The following is a 26902-nucleotide window of genomic DNA, read 5'->3' as shown; positions in this document are numbered from 1 at the left end:
TGCATTTACTTTGGTTGTGGTAAGCAAGCCTTTCATTATAGACATTAATCAAGGTAGATGATGTATTGTTACATCATTGCCGTTTTGACATATGAAAGATTCCATATCCAATTAGCTGCAGAAGGTTATGTTAGATCAGGAGATTCTGTCCCTCTTCAGTTGCTAACAAACATTATGACTTGGGGCTAGACTTTGTCACTTTTAAACTTTTCTTTCAGATAAAGCAAAGTTATAAGGATAGGATTTTCTTTATGATCCCCTTTAGCTTAAATATTTTACGATGTTATAGAACATCAACAGTTTGGAATGCAAATCTTTACCTTAGACCTAGATCTCTGAGGAACATGGGGATAGCCTGAAGCACATCTTACAGGGTCACTTAATTATGATTTACTCCACATTTACAAGGTGACCAAACTCTCCACCACCATATCCTCAAGAGAAGAGAAATGCAAAGATAAAAACAAAAATAAAAAAATAGATTCTTTATTTTCTAACCATGGTAGCAAAATATAGCTTTGACAAAGAGAAAATGAGAGTTTAAGTCAAAAATGTGAAAGCACCCATCTACTTCACAAAATTTTGTGCCAACTACTATTGGTATACATTTAAAATTCATTGTCTATTATAAAAGGATATAGAAATAAATGGTGAACCTAAGAAGAATCACGGACATAAAGATTGATTGTACCTAAAACCTTATCAAGGTCAATTCTGACGGAATGTTAAATTTTTCTTATAATATGACTTCTTCTTTACTGCCATGGCAGTGATGTGACATCTCCTAGGTGCTCACATAGTATAACGCTCCAGAATATTTTCCTGGATAGATACTAAGTCCTAAACAGTAGTTTTCAATCCAAACCCAATCAAGTCAAAATGCAACAGAGCCTCAAGATGAAAAAGCTAGAGAATCAGGTAGGAAGAAGTTTTTAAAACAAGTCAAGAAGGAAGTAGGAAAGACTCCTGATTCTGGAGCAAAAAAGTGATAGATAGATAGATAGATAGATAGATAGATAGATAGATAGATAGATAGATGTATATTTTTTAATTTAAGTCCCCTGAATACTTGCAAATGCTCTAAGAGCTCAAGACTACTGACTTGGAGAAACTAAAAATAATTTGATTGAGGAAAAAGTGAATAAGTCAAAATAATATCTGTGATTTTTTTGTTAATTTCTGTTGAATAAATAATGTAAAAATCTAATGTAGTCACTTTGTTTCCCATGGTCTCATAAAAATAACAATATATACACCTTCTCAAGGAAGGGAAAAACCAATCTATGTATTTTCATATTTAGTACATGTTTCAGTATAGAACAAGATACTAAAAGGGAGGGGGAAAAAAGTTCAAAGTCTTTCAAAGTGATTATAAAATGTTATATTTTTCTTATTCTAAACTATTGTTTCAAACTTTAATTTAAAACATAAATTCATATTAGTTTATTATTTCTATTTTGCAAACTCATTATAAACGAGCATAAAAAAGACTTGCATTTCAAAAACAGAAATAATGTTAAATTAGCCTTATGAATTCTTCATGAAATCAAATTTAATGAAATTATTTTTAGAATTATTAGTAAATACATTTTTAGATAGAATTCTCTAAGAGACAAATACAATAAAACTACAACTGTATTTATTTTTTTAGTCAAAGATTTTTATGTAACTAGCATTTAAAACTGAATTGTATATTTTGTTTTAAATTTGAGCTATTAAGAAGTCATCGTTCAAGAATGGAATGATCTAATTATCCATTTGTTTTACTTTCAAGAATTGACTCAAATGAAGAATTATAAATGCCTAGGAATATGAACATGTATATCTACATGGCATCACAGAATTAATTTAAAATACCTATAAATTTCCAATATAAAATATAAAAATTGGATCTAAAAATCTAGTGTTCTTTTTAAGAAACCTTAACATCCAAAAAAATACCTCATTTTTATTACTTCACATGTAAGACATATGTAAAATCATTGTTAAAATCTTTTCTGTAATCTCTCTCCCTCCCTGCCACGCTCCTTGTATCTCTCCCTCTCTCTCTCCTACTCTCTCTCTTTCTTGTTGCATACAGCCCACAGGAAATATTTGGCCCACAAGGAAATATTTCCATATTTTTAATACTTTAAAATGTCTGCTATGTAATTGTGGTCACACATGCTTCGATAATTTGTGAATGCATATTGAGGTAGTGTGCAAAGTTCATGCTAGAAACTCATATTCTCAATTAGCAAAATTTGTTTCTTTCCCCTCTCTAAAATCAATTTTTAAAATATAAATTATTTCATAAAATAGGAATAATTTTAGTATATAAACTGCAAAATATGTTTGTTCTGGGAATCAAGATAATTTCTGAGAGAATAAAGACATATTCTAGTATTAAAAATATGGCACTTTATTATTTGTCTGGTCCAAATATTTACTTGTTGCTATATATTTTCTAATTGTTGACCCACAGACTTGAATAATTTTTACTATTTATTTCCTCATGATCAAACACTTTCTATTTCTTTGTTCAACTATGAATTCCTCAATTAAGTTTTCCCTGGTTCTTCAAATACAAATATTTTTCTATGAAAATCCACAGCATTTTGCCTATCTTCTTTTAAGGCACTTTTCCCCCACTTGTATTACATTTGTTTATGTATATGTCCTCCCTTACTCAGATGTAATCTTTATTGGATATGTGTATGGTTAATTGAGATTTTCATTACAATAATAACCAAATGAATATTTTGAATATTGTCATGCATTGTTTGACATGCATCTTTAGGCAGTTTTGTCATCATGGGAACATCACAGAGTGAACTTACTCAGACCTAGATGGTATAGCCTACTACTACACATCCAGGCTATCTGATATAACCTATTGCTCCTAGGCTACAAACCTGTAAAGCACATTACTAAACTAAATACTGTAGGCAATTGTAATATAATGGTAAGTATTTGTATATCTAAACACATCAAAATGTAGAAAATGCATGACAAATATATAGTATAAAAGACAAAAAAATGATACATCTGTATAGGGCACTTATCGTAAATGGAGCTCAAAGGATTGAAAGTTGCTCTGAGTGAGTCAGTGCGTGAGTGGTGGGTGACTATGAAAGCCTAAGACATTGTGGAACACTACTATAGACTTTATAAACACTGCCCGACAAAGGCCTCCCCTTGCTTCCTTCTGACGAGTTCAGAAATACAACATCAAAGCTGTCAGTGCTGCTCTATGAACAAGAATATGGACTGGACCGATTGAAAATATTAAAGAGAAACTGGCAGATAAGGTGTACATCACCATAATAGTGACTGTCAGAATGGACTGAAAGGGGGTCTGGGGATCAGTAGGAGTAAGAAATCAAGATGGAGAGTTTAAAGAACATAGGGAATTGTCATAGCCATTTGATTTTGGCTATCACATGTTGGAGGAGTGATCAGATTAAGGATCTTCGTGGTATTGATTTAAAAAAAAAAAGGGGTGTTTAACATGGAGAGGGTATAGAAGTGAGGACACGATGTTTTTTGTTTGTTTTTGTTTTTGTTTTTGAGGATACAATGTTTTGACTGGAAATTTGGTTTTGGTTCGATTAAACCTATTTGGCACAAAAGGCTCTCTGACATTGACTTGATGGAAGAAATAAAACTAATCAGTGCTTTACATCATTATAACCTGGAAATATTTCCAAAGTACAAGGACAGGTTGGCTCCACACTACTGCAGAAAGCTTTTATTAAAGTAGCAGTGGCACTTAATACTTGTTAAGGTAGCTCCTGAGGACCTATGTCCTTGTACAAGATCTTAGATCTTTAACAAAGAAAATGCAGCAATGTACTTTGAAGAACATCCAGCTAGATCTGGGAGAACTCTAGTGCCCCCAAAATATGTAGCACTGCGTAAATAAGCTCATCTATACTGAAACAAGTCAATGTCTAACTGATTAAATGTAATCTGTGTATTCAAAACTGAGGTGCTCTGAATAAGAGGGAATCTATTGCCAAGCCCCACAGATATTGCTTCCATCAGAGAAAAAATATTTCTTTTGAACCACATATTTTTCCATTTTTTAACAGAAATTCAGTTTCATTATAATCTTACAGGACTATCGTCATATACGTGGTCCATTATTGACCAAAATATCATTATTCAGACTATGATTGTATAAGAGATGTTCTAAATATGTGTTGGTATATAAATAAATGAATATCTGGATGTTTTATGTCCATTACTACCTCAAGGCACAAAGACATAATAAAGCCTATTTTTCATAATATTTCAAATAATGTATTAGAAATAAATTTTAAACGTGAAATAATTAAAACGTTTCAAAACAGAAGTCAAAATATCACTTGTGCCTGAATTACATGATTATTTCAAATGGATTTTGTTTGAATTTAAATGTTGCAGAACATTATTTCCTATCTTACCTTTCTTTTATAATAGTAGACCCAGTTTTAGTGATATAAATAACAATTTCAAAGAAGTGACACATTATCTACTTACTACTACTTACAGCTAGTTTTCTAAATTTTCCTTGTGTGTTTAAAAGTTGTGGCCCTACGAAGTATATATTTTCCTAAGAAGAAAAGTTTTTAACATTAATATTGTGCATGTGATTCTAAAACAGATTGTTTTTAAAGAATGCTGAATTTCAGTTTAAATCAAATGCACACTATTGAGTGCATGATATTACTACTTCTGGAAATAAGATATGAAATATTTAAATCATTATATGATTTGCAAAGTGTGAACTGCAAAGAGTCTCATGGAAATTTGTTGATAAAATAAGCATGAATTTCACTCTCCTCAATTTAATCTGCAGTCTGATATGAAAACCAAACTTCTGACATTAAGAAGTAAAAATAATTTTATATTTATAAATTAACTTGTATCCATAGTGTTGTCAAGGTGTTAATCTTAAACCAAATGTATTGCATCTCCAAATTTGAAATAGTCATCAGCAGGAAAGTGGCATTTCTGTATCTCTCTTACCAATGACCGTGTGACACTATTATAAATGTTCTGGTGATATTTTTAAGCAAGTAACTCTAAGTGCCAATTATTCTGAACATTGAGCTGGGATTTCATTACCTAAGGTGTCAACCTAAAATGGAACTTACTTTTTTTTTCTTTATTGTATTATAGTTCTATGTTTTTAAAAAAATACAGGTAAGAATAAAAGTAGTAGTGTAAACAGTAAATATTTAAAGTCGACAAGAAAAGCCATATTTTGTGATTTTTGACCATTCTCTTCAACATACTTATATACTTCGTTATGATACTTAAAGTACTGTTAAGTTAAATTAAACCTATTATTGGAATCATTGTTGGGTGTTTTTATGTCAAATCTATCTAAACTTGGGTTGAAGTCAAACTATTAAGTACATTGGATTAAATTGTTTTCATGGTCTGAATATTTGTGCTTCCCCACACCCCTCCCTCCCCAAATTCATATGTTGGAATCCTAATAATATTAGGAGATAATTACAATCACCTACTGGTGATAGTATTAGGGACCTTTGGGAAATGCTTAGGTCATGAGGATGGATGAGTGTTCTTATAAAGAAGACCCCAGAGAATGCCTCAGGTCCTTCTATCATGTAAGGATACAAAGAGAAATCTGCAACCTAGAACAGGGCTCTCACTTGACCTTACTGTCATCCTGATTTCAGACTTCTGACTTCTAAAACTTTGAGAAATAAATTTCTGTGGTTTATAAGCTACCTTATTTATGTTTTTTTGTTTGTTTGTTTGTTATAGCAGCCCTAATGGACTAACACAACTTAGTCCATTATTTCCAGTATAAGCAAGAAAATGAGATTAATAGCTACTATTTATATCATCAGCCTATCTAATAAGCATATTTATAAAACATCTCTATGTGAAATAACATGGCAATTGATCATCTCATCATAGTAATTTCTGCATATTTAGTTAAAAAAAAACAGCTAATCTAGGGTGAGAGTGAGATAGATTTTTTATTTTTTCCCTTAAATCTGGCAAAAATTGTCAAATTACTTTGAAGAAATCAAATAGAATTTATTTCACCTTGCAATTAGAAAACATAGTTTTATCTATATATAAAGTTACTTCCTATCAATTATTTCTATTCTTTGTATAAATCGTGATATAATTTGTAGGGCTTAGAAAATATTTAAATAATATCTATACAATATATTGAAACTCATGCTCAGTGCTGATAGCAATTACTAAGATATTTGGAGCATTCTTTCACATTTAAAAAGGTTATTTGAACATGTGGGTCATATTTGCAAATGCAAAATGAAAAGTTTCTGCAAAATAAAGAGTATTTAAAAAACATATACCTTGCAAAAGTAAATTTGGGTTGCTTTGTTTTCCTGTCCAGATTACCAATATCATTAAAAAATTTAAGAAGGAATTTGCTCTTTCATTCAGTTTACAATATTTAAATAAATCTATTATCAAGGTACTTTTATTTTTCATTTTGTTTTGGTTTACCAATGTAACTATCTGAGCAGCTTGATAGGGATTTTAGGTTCCCACATAACAAATGCCCCATTAATATGATTACTCTGCTTTTCTTGTTGTTTTTAAATGTTTAATATGTTAATTATAAGAATACTTTCCATTTATTATAGACAATTAGACAAATCAACAATGTTTATTTACTATAAAAATATTTATAGTAAATAATTGGTTTATTTTATGTCTTGTGAGATGTATATTCTGTTTTCTGATATCAAAAATAAAATAGGGTGGTTTATAAGGTAAAATGTAGAGATCAAAAAGTAATTGCACAATGCACTATGCAGGTGGAAATAAACAGTAGTCTTTATAATTTCAAGCAATTTTTGTTTTCCAATGTGATTATACTACATTATACATTTTTAATAAACATTTTTCTTTAGAAATTGAGAGAAATACAGAGGCACTTTTCATGGGTATCATATTATAAAATCAATGCCTCTTTTATTTACAGCCCATGTCTAGGAAAAAACTATTGAGTTTATTTGCATAAAATATGACTAACAGTCAAGCATGTCAAAGATTCAATTTGGGTCTCTAAATTAAACATAGAGTAATTTACTACTAGGGTCATGTGAACAAATTTCTTTTTACCTCTGTGGTTATGGTACTTTATTTAAGTTCACTCTCACTGCATTTATCTACAAGTTCAATAATAGATATATTCAACAGTGATAATTAGTATTATTCTCACATTCATATATGAAACTAACAAATATAAACCTTTATCTATAAACATTTACCAATAAATATATTATTAATATAATAATAAATCCCTAAAGGCTAATCATAGGAGAAATTTTATACTTGTGAATTCAATTGCAAGGTATTAATAGCAAGCTAGGATTTTTAATAACTGATGCTTAATGAATGTTAATGAAGAAAATGGGCCTCTACTGCTGAAATAAGCCTCTGAGGTCTCATTTGGAGATACATCAGAAAGGAAGTTTTATTAAAAATATATGTAATTGCAGCATCTCTCTAAAATAATTCAAACCTATTTTAATTGATTCATTTATTTAGTGATTTTTCTAGCTTGATATCACAAATCTAATAATACTTAAGTAATAAGTTTTCCTCATTCATAACATAGATTTTATTTTCGTAATTTTTTGAATTTTCCTAAAATACCCTCCAAAAGAACAATAATCTAGTTTATTCTATTTTTTGTTATTTTGGAGAAAACTACAAATATCTTCCATTTATAATCTTTTAATTATTCTAATTATATACTTTATTTCTATATATGTTCACACTTCCGAGTGATAAGTAGACCACCCAAGAATTTCATGTGTGTTTTGAGTATGCCATTTTGCAATTTCTTTCAATCATTACATGTTAATAAAGAAGCTAATTTTTTAATGTGTCTAAGTTTGACTGAAAGGCACTACAACTACAGGTGAAACACTTTAAAAGTTATATTGTATAAATAACAAAAGAAAAAAAATCTAGTTATGCAGGTAAAGTGAAAAGTGAGGAAAACACAGAGTTTCAAAGAGAAGTTTTACCTGGCCCTACGTATTCAGGAAGATTTCTTTACTTACAAGTTTTTTAAAATGTAGAGATTAGTTTAGCTCAAATTTGGATGACTTAAAATCAATGGTAATTTTAATAACCTTGAAAATGTATGCATTAAGTAAGCAATATCCTTAACTAGATTTTTTTTTTTTTTTTTTTTTTTAAGGAAAGGTGATAGATAACTTGGGTGTAGAAATTTGAACTCAAAGTAAATTGTATACTAGCTATCTGAGATTACACTGTTGATTTATAGTCTTTTTTTTTATCTTTTTTTTTTTGGTGATTAAATGTTACGCATTTAGATGGCACACTACTAAGAAGACTTACTAGAAATAATTACAGTGTAGGACTGAATTCCCAAAGTAAAATTTCTGTAAAAAAAGATGGATATTTAACATAATTCAAATCTCTTCCAACTCTTCAATATTTAAATTCTAAGATGAGGCATTGGATTCCCATTATTAATTACTCAGACATATATCTGACCATTGCTAAATAAGATTTGAAATCTATAGAGGTCTTTTATCTTAAATATATTTAAATCTAACTATTGATTAATTCATTAACTAATATATTTTCTGGAAAAAAAATTCCCACTTATTTTCTATTACATATTTCAAAGTAATTTTTATGGCAAAATATTTATTTAATTCTGACTAATGATTAATCTATTAAATAATGTACTATACTAAAATTTAAAAATTCACCATTATTCTCCCGTTATATAATCTAGTGTGAGTGATTTTTAGTGGCAAAAATTATGTGTTATAAGCAATCATAACGGGAAACTTCAAATAATAGAAAATGCAATATATGCATTTATAAGTTTTCATACTGGGATGTTTTTATATCATAGAGTAAAAGTGGCAATTTTTTTGTTATTTTAAAAATAACAGAAAAGAGAGAACACACAGAAAGAATACAAGAGAGATCCTAAACTAGTAGGATTATAGTGTTAAGTCATCTAAAGGAACATCAAAAAAATAAAAATAAGTAATTTTTCAGCAGATACCCATACATTCTGAAAGGAGGTAGAATGAAGAAAAAATAAAAGGTCATTGAAGCTCTCAGCAAATACTTTCATATTCTAAGAAGATATAAAGGAATACTAGAACAAAGCTGTTTGATGAATAATAACTTTAATTTTTCAAAATTTATTTGTTATATTTAAGGTTTGTTCATTTATTTTATAAAGAGCACCCTTATTTTCCTTATATTTATTTGATTTACTTCATCCTTAGCATGAAAAATCTGTTGTCTTACTTACCAGCTACAGAAAGCCATCCATGATTTGTGGGTCAAAAAGGGGAAGGTTTATTATTATCTCTTGCCCAAGCACTTTCACCTCCCTTGGCACTTGATTCATTAGATGCTTGTATAGCCTTGGAAATTACTTTTAAACCTTTCAAAGTTAATTGAGCTCTGAACTAAGGTCTAAAGCATCTGTACTTTTCTCCTTTACTGTAATAAAATACAAATCAGTGAACCAAGTTGTCTTCTATATTGCTGGTAAGCTTTGAAAATTGCTATAAATTTGTCACATTACATATTAAATAGAGATATATTTTCTTGATTGAAGAAATATTTTTCTTCAACCAATGTGAGATGTTTTAAACTATTTTTTTTCTTTCCACTATGTAATAGTATTTAGTTTTGAAGTAAATTTCATGTCCTAGCCAAAATAAACAAACAAAAACAAACCAACAAACTAAGCTAAAAATAAAAAAAAACTATTGTAAATAGAGACTTAAGAATACTATAAAGAGGATTGCAGATTTTTTTTAATGTCCACAAGTATATTGCTGAAAAAATGTTCTTTCATCTTAGACTGCCTCACTTTACTTGTTCTCTATAAAAATATAGAATTCAGACATTCTCTTCCAGTCATAATAAAGTGACATTGGACATCAGGCAGCAAGGGCTAGTTATCTCTGAGTGAAGGCAAACAAATGAGGCAATCCCTACAATAGCCCCAGTTTACTGCATAAAGACAGTTTCCAAGCTCTGATACAGGGAAGGAATACTTAAACAGGAACAAATAGTCTCTCTGAGTAGATGAGATTGTGATCAGAGTTCATGGAAGCCAAGGTCTAAAATTCCCAGAGCAGATTAGTAGAGAAGAAAGATGCACATAGAGGTGGCTTCAGATATCTGAGAATGAGGTCTTCTCTGGTCTTCAGCTGAGTACGGATTAATGTACACACGTGAGAAAGCTCCAAGGCCATGGAGAGACCATCAGAAAAGATCAGGCATATTAATCACTATGAAACACATAGGACTGAGACTAGGTCATGATTCCACAAACTGGAGTAGAAAGATTTACAGAACAGAAAGCCCTATGAAATAAAATTTTATTTTAAATTAAAATTAAGGGGATATTAAGAACAATTCTATACCAATATGTTTGATAACCCCAATGGTGAATTACATTTTTCAAAGATATGGAAACTCTGTTGAGAATAACAAGAATAGCTCTCTATATATTAAGACACTGAATATTTGTTTAAACACTTTCCCACAAAGAAAAATCCAGGCCCAAATAGATTTCTTTGTGATTTCTATAAATATTTTAGGAAAACTTATATGTTGATTTTACATAAAAATAAAAGAGGATGAAGAATTTCCCAATTTATATTGTGAGACAAGAATTACCCTGACATCATAGTCAGACAAAATTACAAGTAAAAAAAAAAGAAGAAAAAAAAATGTATTCTCTATGAATATTGATATATGCAGCAGGTCTTTGAATAATGTCATTTTATTCAACATTATTTTAGGTATAATGTTGATGAGATGCTGTAGAATTTTAACTATTGTTTATATCAATTAGCCTATGATAAAATAGGTTTTGTTATACATTGTTCTGCCACAGTTCCAAGTAACGATCCACAATATTGAGAACTTCCTGTATATCTTTAACAAAATTTTAGCCAATAAATCTAATAATAAATAAAAAATATATATCATACTGCAAGACCAAATGAATTTTATCCAAGAAATTCAATTTTATACAACATTTGAAAATCAATTAATATATGTCTATACTATCAATATAAGCAAGAAAAATTATATGATCATCTCAGCACATGCAGAAGAATCATTCGATAAAATTCGATATCCGTTTTTGAAAAAAAAAGTTTAGGCAAACTAAGAAGGAAGTAAAACTCCTTCTATAAAAAAATGTACAGAACATAATTTAATGATGAAAAATATTTTTTTCACTTAAAATTAGAAATAAGGCCAGGATGTATTCTCTTATCACTTCTATTCAGCCTTGTATTGGAGGTTCTAGATAGAGCAATAAGGCAAGAAATAGAAATAAAAGGCATATTTATTAAAATAAAAAATAAAATTTCTTTTTTCTTTGTAAGAAATTAGATATATGTATTCCTTAAAAGTTGAATTGAAATAGTATGTTATTTTAATCACATTCTTGTTATACATAAGTAAAAGGGAAAATATAGAAGGACTTCATAAAAATAACACATATTCAGTTGCCTTGAAAAATAGATGAGTATTTTTGCATATTTAAAACCCAAACTTCTAGACTGAGAAATAAACAAAACACAGTAAAAGACAAAGACACATTACAAAAAAGGAAAGTATTTATAACTCATAAACAAGAACAAAGAACTATAAATTGCCTTAATAAAAAGCTTCTAAAGCCAGTGTGAACAATGATTTATAATTTTATGGAAAAATTCATATAAGCTATGAATAGACACAGTAAATAAAATAAATGTCTCTCAAACATGAAAAATGCTACATGGAACAGACACAAAAATATAGTACTAACAATTATGGAAAAAACTTTTTATTCATGAATTTTTTAAATATTAAAAAATTTAATCAAATTAGGCAATCTGGACTACATCAAACTAAAAAGCTTCTGCACAACAAAGGAAACTGTTAAAAATTGAAAAAGAAACCTACCGAATGGGAGAAAATTTTGGGAAATCATATATCTGATAAGGAGTTAATATCCAAAATACATAAATAACTCATACAACTCAATAACAAAAAGAAAATTTGAATTAAAAAATGAGCAGAGAATCCAAATAGACATTTTTCTAAAGAAGACATACAAATGGTTAATGGGTATATGAGAAGGTGCTCGACTCCAGTAATCTTCAGAGAAATGTGAATCAAAATCACAATGAGATATCATCTCACACCTATTAGAATGACTATTATCAAAAAGACAAGAAATGATAAGTGTTGGTGAGGATGTGAAGGAAAGGCAACTCTGTGCACTGTTGGTGGGAATGTAAATTGGTACAGTCACTGACAGTGATGCTTTCCTCAAAAAATTAGAATAAAACTACCATGTGCTCCTGCAATTTTACTTCTGGGTATTTATCAGAAGAAAATGAAGATACTAACTTGAAAAGATATATTTACCACTATGTTCATTGCAGCATTACTAATAATAGCCAAGATATGGAAACAATCTAAGTGTCCATGATGGATGAATGGATAAAGAAATTATATATACACACATATATATATATATATATATATATACACACACACATATATATATATATGTGTGTGTATATATATATATATATATATATATATATATGATATTATTTAGTCATACAAAAGAATGAAATGTTTCCATATGAGACAACATAAAAGGACCTTCAGGGCGTTATGCTAAATGAAATATCTCAGACAGAGAAAGACAAATAACATACGATCACACTTATATGTGGAATCTTACAAAATAAAAGAGTTCATAGATCCAGAAAACAGATTGGTAGTTGCCAGAGGTGGGATGGGAGTGGGCAAAATGTGTAAAATTTGTATCTGTCAAAAGGCACAAACTTCCCGCTATAAAATATATATCATGAGAATGTATTATACAGAATGGTGACTACATTAATAATACTGTATTATATATTTGAAACTTGCTAAGAAAGTAAATCTTAAAAATTTTCATCACATAAAACACTGTCACCATATTGGTAATGGATGTTAACAAGATTTACTGTACTAATTGCATCACAATTACCACAATGTCATATTCCTGAAACTAATATATTGTTATATGTTCATTATATTTAAATTAAAAAAAAATATTAAGCTTGTCAAATTCCTGAGTTGGAGTGAATTTCACAGAACAAGTACTCTTTAATATTGCTGTAGAAAGTGGAAACTATACATTTCTATAAGAGTTTGGAAATGTCTATCAAAATGAAAACTACTTAAATGCTATTCGGCAATTTTATAATGGAAATGTATCCTCTAGGTAAAAACACATATGTGACATTTGAACATAGACATATTGGGAGATAGTCTTTCACAGGTCTTTCACATTTCTACATATCTTGCGAGCAGAGTCAATAACAGTCTCGTTCTAGACTATCTCTTACAAAAAGTATAGTGAATAGCTTTGGAAAATAGAAATAATGTTTCCTTCAGAGCAAATGTCAGTTTTGTTTACTGTCCTGTATAATAAAGATAATGTCTCCCTCTGGGGAAAAATTTAGATAGACTTAATGCCCTGTGTTTTCTGAACTTGAATTCCTCTTGTAAAAACACTAGTAGTGTGCAGTTACTACTCGTCCCTCTTTACATCACCCTGGGGGAACTGGGGCACCAAGAATCAGTGCAAATACCAATACTTTGGCTGCTACTTTTGCTGTGGGTAATGAATGTCTTTTGTTTTTGACTCACGAGTCTCATATCTTTTGCCAGCATTCACAAAACTGTGGCATGATAAACTAGCATTGTCAAAGTAGGGTAAAGTTTCAGACAATCTCAGTCTTGATGAAATAGTCAATGCATTACTCTCTGTAATATCAAATTGTATTGAAACCTAAATGTTCAGCATAAGGCAGAAGGTACAGGAGAAATAAATTATGATATATAGATAAAATATATTCAAAATTTAATATTATTAACTCATTGAAAATAAAGTTGGCTCTATATTAAATGATAAGGAACAACCCTTGAGACATATATTTTAAGGAAGAAAGTATAGTGAAAAATATTTTGAAACATTTTATACCATGTATGCAAATAAAATGAGAGAAAGAGGAAGAAAGAAATACATACGTATGCATGCTTCTATTTGGTAGACTATCTCAAGGCAAATTTAAAAGTCTGTAAAGATACACTTTTTTGAGGAAGAAAATCAATTGGCCGTTTGTTCCTTCTGAATTATATATCATATTCATTTATAGCAAAACAGAAGTAATAAATAAAAACAATAATGGTAAATTATTTTTATATTTGTGTATTTAAATAATAACAATTAATTTTTTATCTCCCTTTCTTGATCTACATTTTCTAAAATTGTATATATACCACTTGTATTAAAATTTGGCACTTAGATAGTAATTTTAGGAAAGGAATAAACATCGTAATTCCTAATATATATGAGCTGCGATAATATATTAAAGCTACCTACTATACAACTTATGAAAAATAATGATTTAACAGATTTTTATGTAAACATGTGTTAGAATGGTTTGAATACAAGCCTAAATAAGACATCTATGCCATGATATTATGACAGAGATATATAAATGAAAGTATTTCTCCTATAAGTGACATAATAGAAGCATGCATGGTAAATGAGGGTTACTATTTACTATATAATATGGGTGAAAAATAATTTCAGTTTGGAATATTATGGAAGGTTTGTATCTATTAAAAAAGATTTCAATTGGGACAGATATAGGTTTAAAATATTTATATACCTCACACCTATTAGAATGGCTATCATTAAAAGGACAAGTAATAACAAGTGTTGAAGAGGTTGTAGGGGAAAAGGAATCCTCACCAACTACAGGTGGGGATGTAAATGGGTACAGCCACTGTGGAAAACAGTAGGAGGTTCCTCAAAAAATTAAAAATAGAATAACCATATGATTCAGCAGCATCTCTCTGGGTATCTACCCAAGAAATTTGAAATCACTTATCTGTAAAGATATATGCATACCAGTGTTCATTGCAGCATTATTCCTAGTGGTCAAAATATAGAAACAACTGTGGTGTTCTTCAATAGATAATTGAATAAAGTTGTGGTACATAAATACAATAGAATATTACTCAGCAATAAGAAAAAGATGAAATACTGCCATTTGCAGCAACATGGTTGGGTCTTGAGATTATTATGCTACGAGAAATCAGACAGAAAAAATTGAATCGTATGATTTCACTCATATGTGGGATATAAAACTGAAAGTAACAAATGAATAAGACAAACAAACAGAGGCTCGTGCACACAGATCACAGTTTAGTGGGGGAAGTGAAGACGTGAGGGAGGTGGATAAGGGTAAAGGGGAATCAAATACATGGTGATGGAAGAAATTTTAACTTTGGATAGTGAACACACAATGCAATATACATATGACATATTATTGAATTTTATACTTGTAATCTATAAAATTTTGTTAACCAATGTCACCCCAATAAATTTAATTAAAATACATAAGAAAATAAATAAGTATTTATGTATATAGAATTATATATAAATATGACAAGAAAAGGACTAGAAATAATTTGAGTAGAGTGTCAAGATAGAGGGAGCTGTATGGGGACTTGGGACTAGTATAATTTCTATGGGAAGATATGTTAATACTTAATTGAGTTGGGAACATGGAGGATGAATTACAAGAGGAAGAGAATGAATATAGAGGAAGAGAGAAAGAGCAGTTAAGAAGGCATTATACTAGCATTTTTTGAGCAAGGTAACAATTATCTGATTTATTCCAGTGAATAAATTTAAGTGGGGAATTATTGGAACTAGCAATAAAAAGGCAAAGGCAAAAAACATTATTCAGGCTTTTCATTAGGAAATCTAAGGAGAAATTTTAAGTATATTGGTTTTGTCAAATTCTCAGCACATGCATGTAACTATGTCCATAATAAACTATAAATATAAGGGTGAGGATCAGAAAGAAAGAAATTTCTAATTTATTACAAATTGTGATAATAGTGAAAAGCTATGAACAAAATGTGGCCAATGAAAAGATAAAATATAGCATAATTACAGAAAAGAGATGAAAAACTATTCTTTCCAGAATATCTGTATTTAAATATTGGACACAAAGATGATCAAAGAAGGAGAAGGAAAGTTGTTTTGAAGAAAATACAAAAAAAAAAAAAAAATGACTCTCAGTGCTCTAGAAACAAGAAAAATAAGAGTTTCAAATAAGAAAGATTAGTCGCCTCTATATGATGTACAATGTATGCATTTTTTTTCTTTTAAATGTAATTTAAGATAATCTATTTAAATTAAAAAATCATGGTGAGACCAAACCAATGGTATGCACCCATTTTTCCCAGCTCTCACCGGATAGTCACATTTATAAATCCAGGAAATGGTGTAAGAAACTACAAAAGAATAAATTGAAAAGGGTTAAAGAGAAAGCAGACAGTTTGTGGCCCCAAAGACTGGAGAAACAGTACATCTTCTATCTTCTCACCTAATAGAAGAATGCTACACAAACTCACTATTTTCAAATTTTGGTGCTAGCAAGAGAAAGAAGCCTGTGTGAACTTATTTTTCCCCTGCATTGAAATGAGAGTCCCTCTAATAATATCAAGTTAATTTAATATCATGGGCAAGGCAGAATTTAGAAGCTCCATTAAAATTAAACATCCAAGTGAAATAATGCCTTTCATAGCAAGTATGACAATTCCATGTTCTGCCAAGAAACACCAAGGTAGACAGGCAGCAAGCAAGACAAACCCACGTATACTAGGTGGCACACTCCAGGAATCTTTTTGACTCTATGGACCATGACTCTTCTCCTCCACACAGAGACACTGGGGTAGGCAGACAGATCATAAAAAGAAAACCCAATTGTTCCTGGAGACCCAAACAGAAAGCTTCTTTGTCCCTGGGGGCCCAAGTCTTTCCATTCCCATACAGAGATTGGTGTCTGCAGGTACTAGGCTTTATCCAGGGGTCATGGAACTGTCTCATGGATTTGTACCTGGAGTTTCATAGGAGCCTTTTTATAAAATGTATTGAAATTGAAGTACATTTCTTTTGATTTGTGATAACAAGAATATTCTTAAATCTAAGACAGGTATAGGAATTTGGGGGAAACTGGAGGCTTTTAGAGGAACAGGATACATACTCAACAATTAGTCGAATTGTGAGATTGTGCTATGAGTTGAGTAAAGGAATGACACGTTTTTGAGTCCTTATAGGTATGAGAGAATTAATATAGGAGAAACAGCTTGGGTAAGGGGAAGGAGAAGACAATAGAAAGTAAGGCCCATTATGAAAAACTATCGTTGTGATGGGAGGAGATGTGTGGATAGCAAAGGTGATACTGGAAGGAATAGAGAAGAAATAAGACAGCAAAGAAGGACAATAAAAATAATGAGAATAGGAAGTAGACAGGGAATCCTTGGGGTCTTGTTTCAACATCTTGGATTGAAGCTAACTACCTTATGATGTCATCTGCTTGGTGAAAATTTTTCCAGAAAGCTGTTTGCTTTGTGGCATTATCTGCTTCTTTAATGCTCTTGAGAGAATTTCAGTTTCAAGTTTCCAAATGAGGTGGAATTTTTTTCAGAGTAGCTTTTATATCTTTTTAGTTGACATAAATCTGGGGTCTGACCCTCTGGGTTTGGGAGTAATGTTAGTGGTAAGAAATACATGCAAGTGCCCTTCTAATGGGGTATGAAATTAATTTTCCAGTAATTTGTTTCCAGAGAACTAAGTTTCTGATACTTTCATAGCGATTGAGGGAAAGCAGCTTCAATCTATTTATGACAAGTGAATATATTATTAACCAGTTCTTTGTGGTATTTTAGAAAATTTGAATTGGCCAGGTCAGAGGCTTTAAGATCCTAGGTAGAATAGCAAATATTTATGGGTAATCTAGTTATTATTTTCTAAGGGGCAGTTGGTATAACCAAGCAAGAGAGGATTGGAGGGTAATCAGGTCTACAGAGTAAAGTAAGGATACAAGCTTAGGTCACCAGAGACTGAGTATTTCTGTAGTTTAGCAAGTTTTAATTTTAATAATATATTAGCTCTATTATTTCAGATGATAAAGTATGATAAGAATAATATAATTTGGTTGAATAAGGAAGAACCATTTGATTTATTGAATGATTTACCAGTGAGAGAGAATTCCTCATGTGGGGGACAATTTTTTTTATGAAAGTTTAACAACTATAATGGCAGTGGCTCCTTACAAGGGAGTGTTTTAAGACAGTGAGAAAACATGATTATAAGAACATATTTATAATCATAAGATTTAGGGAGTTGAATAACATCTAATTGCAACTGAAAAATAATTCTTAAACATCTGTGTATTAATAAAGCTCTATAAGTAAGTGATAAGAATTTCCAGTTGGAAATCCCTGGTCCAGAATATAATGGATTAAAATTAAAGAAGTAAAATTGTGACCAAGTTAATATTTTAAAAAATAATTAAAATTATAATTATTTAACATCTGACAGCAGAATTAGAACTCTGATAAATCAAAACATATGGTCAATAAGGGAATTGTCAAAACTCAGGTACACTGTGTTTTTAAATATTTACATTAATATTACAAATATTACTCATACAAATTTGATCTAGGAAAGGCTAAACATTTTTTAACTTGCCTAAAACTTCCTATGTAAAGTATATAATATTATATAAGCCTAATTATTTTAGTATCTCTTTTTACGTGGTGAAAGGATGAATCACTTGTGATTTTCCAGGGAAATACTAAATTTAATTTTATGTATAGAAGATATTCAGGATTAGATTTTGGGAAGAAAAATGTCAAGAGTTGCCTGGAGGTTTGAACACTTGATTAAAAAAGGTCATGGGTCACTGAAAAATAATACTAGAGCTTTCTAATTGTGACGAAAAATATTAAGTAAATATATGAAATAACCTGACTGGTAAAAATAAAATCCTCACTTTTAAAATGAGAAGACTTTGTTTTCTTAAGTAATTAAGAATATGATAAATCAACCTCAAACACTGAAAATTATTTTGATTAGACAGAATCTTTGTCTTCCAGAAAGATTACTCAGAAGGTTAAGAAAATGTTTTCAAACCTCTCTTTAAGAACAAACCAATAATCTGAGAAAATTTGGTCATATTAGCAGAGGGAAAAACAAATTCTAGTTTTGTATCAGTATAATATTTGATAGTAAAGCATTTTTTTTAATCTGATAAGTGAACCAATTACATTTTTTGGATTATAACAAATAAAATTTATTTTCTATGAATCTAAGGTTTTAAGTAGCTAGAAAGACTTAAGAAACTGTCTTTAAGGTGATTTTATTATAAAACATAATTGTTTTAAAATAAAGTTTGTCATGATAATGACTCAATACCATTCAATGCACATTTATGTTTTTACAGTATTAACTAGTAGACATAATGCTAGCTTATTCAACTAGTACCTGTATAAGTTTAGAAAGAACATACACAAATAGAATTTTAAAAATAAATTTTCTTCATAGTTAACACTGATAACGCAGAACACATAGCTCTTTTTATTAAACTAGCAATATTAAACTAGACTTGTTTGCCAAATGTATGTAAATAAGACTTAAGTAAAAAAATATTTGGGTTAGTTTTTATAATTTTTTTTTCACATTGGAAATATTAGAAGTTAAGTTTTTTTTCTTTTCTTTTTGATTTCTTGTAGTCAGAGCTATTTAATTTATACAAACATTTATTTTTATAGCGAATTAAAATAGAGATATTTTAAGGGATTCGTGTATAAGTTAATTTGGCAGTACTAACTGGAAGTAAGAAAATATCACACACACATATAACATAAACATATACATTGATACATACATAAAAATTTGAAAAATAGAAAGTTATAACTTTCATTCTAAAATATTAGCCATAATTGACATAAACACAAAAATACAAGTGTCATTGGTTTACAAGAGAGTTGACTATTGTCTTTGCCCCACTTTTATGTTATTATTATTATTGTACTTTGGGCAGATGAAACAAATGAAGGTTACCTACTCAACATGAGGCTAAAGAGTCCCCATCAGTTTTTATATCATACTGGAACCTGAAGCCATCTATTAAGAAATGTGGTAATTATGTTTAGGATTTCCGACAGTATGGCTGGTTGTCTATATGATTTGGTCCATATGGAGAGGATATAATTACAGGGAGAAAAATCAAAGATTGGTAGGAAGACATGGGGAAATATGAGCACATTTGTAGTAAAAAGGCAAGAAAGATAGGGCTATTAGAATTAATTAATTCAATAGTTTACAATATGAACTCTGACATAATTCAAGGTGATAGCAGTGTTTATAAGGTACATATTTGGATGTATAACTAAAATGAGAAAAAAATAAAATACATTGATTTAAAGCCATTAATTGAACTGGTCAAGGAACTATGAATTTACAATTTTAAGAATTATCAAATCTTATATTTCATTTTCCAAATATCATGTTAGATAACTTCATGAAATGTCTTTCATATATTTTTCATCATGCATGAATTTAACATTTCAAAATCACAAAAGGATGAACAAACAACAAAAAAGAATAAGTCTGTTAATTTTAGTGTGGCAGGTGGAAAAAATGGCATCGGTTAATTTATTTCTGGTAGTATAGCTCCACCCTCACTCTGAAGAAATCAAATAACTTACTCAAGTTCTGGATGACTGCCCATGGCTCTTGATTGCCCTGTTCTCGGGTAGTTGATAGCAAGATCTTTCTTTGCAGATTCAGCCATGCCCATTATCTCCTTTTAGGATATTCTCTCAAAAGACATGACCATAATGTTTTCAAACTCTTTAGGGTCATTAGCACACTATTTCTTTTTCACCTCTCCTTTATGATATTTCAAGCTTCAGAAATTCAATTCATTTTTTTTTTTAAGTTTTTAAAACTCTGAGAGTACATTCTTAGTACTTACCATACTAGGAATGTTTATACAGCATGTCAGACTCTATCCATTATTTCTAAATTCCCTCACACAATAAAGGAATTCAACAAAATAGTCAGGATTCAAACATGAGGTATAAAATAATTTTATGTAACCCTTCTTCTGAGGAGGCATTCAGCCCATGACTCATCACAGTTGCATAGTTGTTTTACCTATTAAAACTTATAGCATTCTAAGAATGAACCTTTTTCTTTCAATAATGTCCAAGCTGAAAATTTAGATAACTTTACTTTTCATACAGAATGTCTTAGTTATATAATGAATAAGACAATCATGATGGCTTGATTGTGGTTGAATTTTTTGAAAACATCTTAACAATTTAAGAAATTAGTTGAGCATGAATAGAAAATAAATAAAAAACAACAAATATTGTTCCTCTTCCTATCATCTTGATGCCTTTTCCTTTTCCAGCTTTAATTTTCATAATACACTTTTCAAGGCAGAGAAATTTGCATGAAAATCTTTTACAGATTCTTCTTTACTTACATAGAAATAAAGTGTTACTTTTGTTTAAAACTCATTCTAATGGAAAAATAACCTAATTTATTGTAAGATTGCCATTCCTCAATGATTATTATCAGACTTTGATGTATTATTTAATAAAATATATGTATTGCTGCAAATATTTTTTTTAATTTATAAAATTAAAATTTTACAAGATATGTCTACATGTGGTCTGATCAACAGCTTTGAGAATTGTATTATCCATTAAAACAATAAGAAACAGAGTAATGTCAGAAGCATGGAAGCATGAGGGGGCTCCTTGATCTCTCCCCTTGAAATTACAATAAGTTGAACAACTGTCCTCCAAAACAGGAGTTCCTGCTGATCGCACAAACAATTTTGAGAGATTTACCCATGGAAACATCTGAGGAAGGGTGAATCAGAGCAAACCACCCCATCACCACCCATCAAAGCTGATCTTACCAGGACATCTGGGGCACATCAGACAGTGCAACACTGCATGTGGCCACTGTGGCAGCACTGAGACTTCAGGGGATCAGAACCCTATCACCCACTACATTCTTCCATGGAAGTGTGAGCCTGAGACAGAGACAACTTGCTCACAGGGGAGATATCCACCCCTCCAGGGAATACAGGGCATTTCTTGCTGTTTAGCAGAGATCTGGGAGGCCTAATCAGTGAAGGAAACTTGTGCTCCCTTCAAGAGCCACATACTAGAAAACAAAAGAAAAAATTGCTTCTTATAAATGTGCTAAAGAGGTATTCTCTTAATATAATATTTTTTAAAAATAGTTTATTACCATTAATGCCTAGGCAGAGAGATAATCTATCAAATACCATGAACAAGGCAGCTTAAAAAGAAAATGAAAAATCTCCAGAAAATAAACTTAAAGATATGAAAATATGTGATTTAAATGACAGAGAATTCAAGATTGCAGTTCTGAATAAACTTAATGAGATATATAAAAAAACTTAGATACATAGTTTAATGAATTCACAAATAAAATTAAAGAACAAAAGGAATACTTTGCTTGAGATTGAAACTTGACAAAAACAAACACAAATAGAAATTCTGGAGCTGAAGAACTCAAAATAAGAGATGAAGGATGAAATAGTGAGCTTAGGAAATAGAGTTGACCAGCCGAAGAAAAGAATTAGCAATATCAAACACAGAAGTCTTTAAATGACACAAATGGGAGAAAAGAGATATCTGAGTATCAAAAAAAAAAAAAAAAAAAAAAAAAAAAAAAAAAAAAAAAAAAAAGAAAAGAAGAAAGAAAGAAAGAAAAGAGAAGAAAACACTCTACAAGACTATCTGACTCTATCAGAAAAAAGCAATATAAGAATAATGGGTGTATCAGAGTTGAAGAGAGGAAGAAGGAAACAGAGAGCCTATTCAAATAAATAGTCAGCAAGAACTTTCCAAATCAATGGAAAGAACTGGATCCTCAAATAAATATAAAAAGCAAACAGAATATCTAATTATCTCAATCCAAAATGACATTCTCCAAGGTATATTATGTTAAAACTGTCAAAAATTAATGACCCCCCCCCAAAAAAAAGAATTCTCAAGGCAGCAACGGGAAAAAAGATGGTAACCTATAAAGAAGATCCCATTAGATTTTCATCATTTTTTTCAGCAGAAACTCTACAAGCTAGAAGAGAGTGGAATCAAATATTCAAACTATTGAAAAAGATAAATTACCAACCCAGAATAAAATATCCAGCAAAGTTCTCCTTTAGATATGAAAGAGAAATAAAGATCTTTTCAGGCAAACAGAAGTTGAGAAAATTTTTTACCACAAGGCCAGCATTATAGGAAATTCTGAATGGAGTTATTCTATTTGCAACAACAACAACAAAAAACCCACAAAACTATGAGTAATATGAATAACAGACAGAAGCAGGAAATTGTAACCTTATTCAGAATAGGGTATTATACACTTAAATATTACATAATCGTTAAAGGAGGTAAACATGTTTTAAAAAGAGAAGACAATAGCTACTGCAACTTTGAAATGAACTCACAGCATAAATAGGGATAATTTGTGACAACAGAAACAGAAGAAGGGAGGGGGAAAGGTCTAAATTTACAAAGAAGAATGAAAATAAGACACAAACAAACAAAAGACAAAGACAGTATATACGGAAATTTATTTTACATAAACTTGATAACCGCAACAAAAAATTTAGAACTGAGACATAACAAAAAAAAAAAAAAGAAGAAGAAGCAAAGGAAAACATTTACAGAACTCCATCAAACTAAAATAACAGGCAGAAACACAGGGACAAAGAAACAATGGAAACACCAAGTTACCAAAAACCAAAAGATAAAATGGCTACAGGAAAACCTCAGATATTAATAATCACCCTAAGTGTAAATGGACTGAACTCACCAATAAAAAGTCACAGAACAGCAAATTGGATCAAAAAACAAAACCCAACCATATGTTGCCTTCAAGATACATCTCAGCTACAAGGACAATCATAGACTCAAAGTAAAAGGGCGGAAAACAATACTCCAAGAAAAGAGTGGATGTGGCCATACACGTATCTGCCAAAATAAACTTCAAGATAAAAAGATAACAAAAAAAAGACATTTTATAACAATAAGGGGCAATACATTAAGAAGACATAACACTTATCAATATACATGCTCCCAATCAGGGAGCACCAAAATATGTAAAGCAACTACTAACAGAAATAAAGAGAGAAACTGACAAAAACACAATTATAGTAGAGAACCTAAATATCCGCTTGACAGTTATGGATAGATTATCCAAACAGAAATTCAATAAGGAAATACCAGCCTTAAATGATAAATTAAAACAATTGGAAATACTTGACATTTATAGACTCATCTCAAAATGCCAGATTATACATTTTTTTCTAGTGCACATAAAACATTGTTGAAGGTAGACCATGTGTTGGGAAACAAAACTAACCTCAATAAATGTAAGAAGATTGAAATCATATCAAGAGTATTCTCCAATCACAATGTTTTGGAACTGGAGATTGACTGAAAAAAGAAATATAAATTAAAAAAAAAAATAGATATATAGATAGATAGATAGATAGATAGATAGATAGATAGATAGATAGATAGATTAAACAACATGATACTAAAGAACTGGGCCATAGAAGAAATAAAGTGAAAAATCGAGAGATAAATAGTAACAAATGAGAATGAAAATACAACATATTAAAACTTTGGGGATGCAGCAAAAGCAGTAATAAGAGGAAAGTTCATATCATTGCAGATCTATCTCAAGAAACAAAAGTCTCAAATAAACAACCTAACATTACATCTTTAAAAACTATAAAATAAGAACAGTAAAGTCCAAAGTTAACAGAAGGAAGGAAATAATAAAATTAGAGCAGAATTAAGTAAAATTGAGAACAAAAAGCAGAAAAAAGAAATGCAATAAAGAACTAGTTCTTAGAAAAGACCATTAAAATTAACAAACCTTTGGTCAGACTCACTAAGGAAAAAAGAGAAAAGACACAAATAGATAAAATCAGAAACGAAAGAGAAGTCACAACAGATACCACAGAAATACAAAGAATCATATAAGAATACTGAGAAAAATTATATATTATCGCATTCAATAACCTTGAAGAAATGGAGAAGTTCTTGGAAAAATACAACCTTTCTAAACTAAATTGCAAATAACTGGAAAATCTAAATAAACCGATAAACAGTAAGGAAATTGAAACAATCATAAAAAATGTTCCTAAAAGTAAAAGCCAAGGACCAGATGCCTTCACTAGTGATTTCTACCAAACATTATATATCAATCCTTCTCAAACTCTTTCAAAAAATTGAAAAAGAGGCAACACTTCTTAACTCATTTTATTCAAACATTACTCTGATAATAATAACACACACGCAAAAAGAAAATGACAGACCAATCACTGATAAATACAGATACAAAAAAATCCTAAACAAATTAATAACAAATTGAATACAATAATACATTAAAAAGATTATACATCATAATCAAGTGAGGTTCATTCTACAGGCAAAAGGATGGTTCAACATATACAAATTGATCAATGTAATTCACCACATAAACAAAATAAATAATAAATAGCATATCATTATATCAATAGATGCAGAAAAAGCATTTGAAAGATACAACATTCATTTACAGGTAAAAAACTTAATAAAATGAGTATAGAAGAAAAATACCTCAACATAATAAAGTCCATACACAACAAACTCTCAACTCTTAACATACCTAATTGTGAAAAATTGAAAGCTTTTCCACTAAGATCAAGAACAAGGTAAGATTGTCTGCTTTTATCATTCTTATTCAATATAGTATTGGAAGTGCTAGCTAGAGCAATCAGACAAGAGAAAGAAATAAAAGAATTCCAAATTGGGAATGAAGAAGTCAAATTGCCACTTTTTACAGTTGACATAATTCTGTCTATAAAAAAACTCTAAAGACTCCACTAAAAGACTATTAAAACAGTAAACAAATATAGTAAATTTGCAGGATATAAATCAATGTACAAAAATCCATTGTGTTCCCACATACTAACAATAAAATTTTAGAAAAATAAATAAAAAATGTATTTTGCAATTGCAACAAAAAGAATAAAATACCCAGGAATAAACCTAATGCAGCATATAAAGGACCTACATACTAAAAACTATAGGACATTGAAAAGAAATTGAAAAAGGCACAAAGAAATGGAAAGATTATCTGTGTTCATAGATTGGAGGAATCAACACAGTTAAAATGGCCATATTATCCAAAGATATATATAAATTTAATGCAATCCTCATCAAAAATTAAATGACATTTTTTAAAATACTAGAACAAAAATCATCGGATTTGTACTGAATCAGAAAAGATCCTGAATAGCCAAAGCAATCCTGAGAAAAAAGAACAAGGCCAAAGGTATCACACTGCCTGACATCAAATTATACTACAAAGTGACAATAATCAAAACAGCTCCATATTGGCAGAAAAACAGACACACAGACCAATGGAACAGAATTGAGAGACCAGAAATAAACCCATATATGTATAGGGAAATAATTGTTGACAAAGGAGCCGAAAACATACAATGGAGTAAGGAAAGACTTTTTAATAAATGGTGCTGGGATAATTGGAAAGCCATATGCAAAAGAATAATACTAAATTGCTATCTGTCACCATACACCAAAATTAACTCAAATGAATCAAAGAACTAAATATGAGGCCTGAAACAATAAATGGCATAGACAAAAACATAGGTACTAAACTCATGGACCTTGGCTTTAGTCAGAATTTTATGAATTTGATCTCAAAGCAAGGGAAGTAAAAGCAAAAATAAATGAATGAGACTACATCAAACTAAAATGCTTCTTCACAGCAAAAGAAACCAACAACAAAACAAAGAAGCAACCAACTGAATGAGAGAAGATAATTGCACACATCGCCTCCAATAAGGATCTAATATCCAAAATATAGAGAGAATTTATACAATTCAACAACAACAACCAAACA

This window comes from Pteropus medius, unplaced genomic scaffold, assembly GCF_902729225.1.
Source record: "Pteropus medius unplaced genomic scaffold, Ma_sr-lr_union100, whole genome shotgun sequence".
In the NCBI taxonomy this organism is placed as follows: Eukaryota; Metazoa; Chordata; class Mammalia; order Chiroptera; family Pteropodidae; genus Pteropus; species Pteropus medius.
The sequence above is the reverse complement of the archived record's forward strand: the minus strand, read 5'-3'. Positions refer to the sequence as shown.